Below are 2,075 nucleotides of genomic sequence, written 5' to 3' on the forward strand. Positions count from 1 at the left end.
TGGGTGCTGGATCAGCCTGCGGACAGCTGGCAGGCGAGCACCCCTCCTTGTGCGGGGAAAGGCGCAGGGTGCCGGATCAGCCTGGGGACTGCTGCCAGGCGAACACCCCTCCTTGGGCGGGAAAGGCGCCGGAAGACCGGGACCAGACACGGGTCCCTCTTCACCAGTCCGCTCTCTCCCCGGCAGTGCACTGGAGCAAAGATGGCTAACCTTCCGGTTCAGACCTGGGAGACTGCTCCTGGGCAGACACCTCTCCTTGGGCGGGAAAAGGCCCTGAATGCCGGCTCAAGCCTTAATACTGCTCTCGGGCGCACACCCCTCCTCGGGTGGGGAAAGGCGCTGGATGCCGGGGGACTACTCCCAGGCAAACACCCCTCCTCAGGCGGGGAAACGTGCCGGGTGCCGGATCAGCCTGCGGACAGCTGCCAGGCCAACACCCCTCCTTGGACGGGAAAGGCACCGGATGACCAGGACCAGACACGGGACCCTCTTCACCAGCCCGTTCTCTCCCCGGCAGTGCACTGGAGCAAAGATCTTTTTTTTTTTTTTTTTTTTTTTTTGGTTGGGAGCCTATTAATGCCTGCTCCTGCTTCTAATTCTTTAAGAGTTATGGAACATTTTAGATGGTTTTTCTTATCTTTACTTAACATTGGTATTTGGTATCTGTCTAGAAGGTATATTCTTTTGTTTTAGGATGAAATGTTCTATAGATATCTGTTAAATCCATTTGTTTCATAACTTCTGTTAATTTCACTGTGTCTCTGTTTAGTTTCTGTTTCCATGATCTGTCCATTGCTGAGAGTGATGTGTTGAAGTCTCCCATTATTATTGTGTGGTTCATTTTCTGTTTTGAGCTTTAGTAAAGTTTCTTTTATGAACGTGTGTGCCCTTTCATTTGGAGCATAAATTCTGAGAACTGAAAGTTCTTCTTGGTAGATTTTTCCTTTGATGATTGTGACTTATCCTTCCATATTTTTTTTTTTTGATAACTTTAGGTTGAAAGTTGATTTTATTCAATGTTAGAATGGCTACTCCAGCTTGTTTCTTGGGACATTAGCTTGGAAATTTGTTTTCCAGGACTTGACTCTGAGGAAGTATCAACCTTTGACCCTGAAGTGTTTTTCCTGTATGAAGAAAATGCTTGGTCCTGTTTATGTATCCAGTCTGTTAGTCTATGTCTTTTTATTGGGGTATTGAGTCCATTGATGTTAAGAAATATTAAGGATTAGTGATTTTTGCTTCCTGTTATTTTTGATGATATTTTTATGTTTCTGTGGCTATCTTCTTTTGATTTTGAGAAAGAAGATTACTGTCTTGCTTTTCTTTGGGAGTAATTTACCTCCTTGTGTTGGTGTTTTCCATGTATTATCCTTTGTATGGTTGAATTGTGTAAATTTGATTTTGTCATGGAATATCTTGGTTTCTCCATCTATGGCAATTGAGAGTTTGGCTGGGTATAGTAGCCTNGGCTGGCATTTGTGTTCTCTTATGATCTGCATGATGTCTGCCCAGGATCTTCTGGCTTTTAAAGACTCTGGAAAGAACTCTGGTGTAATTCTAATAGGTCTGTCTTTTTATTTTAATTTACTGTTTCCTCTTACTGCTTTTTAATAGTCTTCCTTTATTTTGTGCATTTGGTGTTTTGATTATTATGTGATAGGAGTAATTTTTTTTCTGGTCCAATCTATTTGGAGTTCTGTAGACTTTTTTTTTTATGTTCATGTACATCTTTTTTGTTGTTGTTGTTATGGAAGTTTTCTTCTATAATCTTGTTGAAGATATTTACTGGTCTTTTAGGTTGGGAATCTCTCTCTTCTATTCCTTTTTTCCATAGGTTTTGTCTTTTCTTGGGTTAGGCTTTTTTTTTTTTTTTTTTTTTTTTTTGCATTTTGCATTTTCTTTGACTGTTATATCTATGTTTTCTATGGTATCTTCTGCTCATGAGATTCTCTCTTCTATCTCTTATATTCTGTTGGTGATACTTGTGTCTATGACTCCTGATATCTTTCCTAGGTTTTCTATCTTGAGAGTTGTCTCTCTTTGTGATTTCTTTATTGTTTCTATTTCCAGTTTTA

The sequence above is a fragment of the Mus pahari genome, chromosome 3 (genome assembly GCF_900095145.1).
Source record: "Mus pahari chromosome 3, PAHARI_EIJ_v1.1, whole genome shotgun sequence".
NCBI classification, from domain to species: domain Eukaryota; kingdom Metazoa; phylum Chordata; class Mammalia; order Rodentia; family Muridae; genus Mus; species Mus pahari.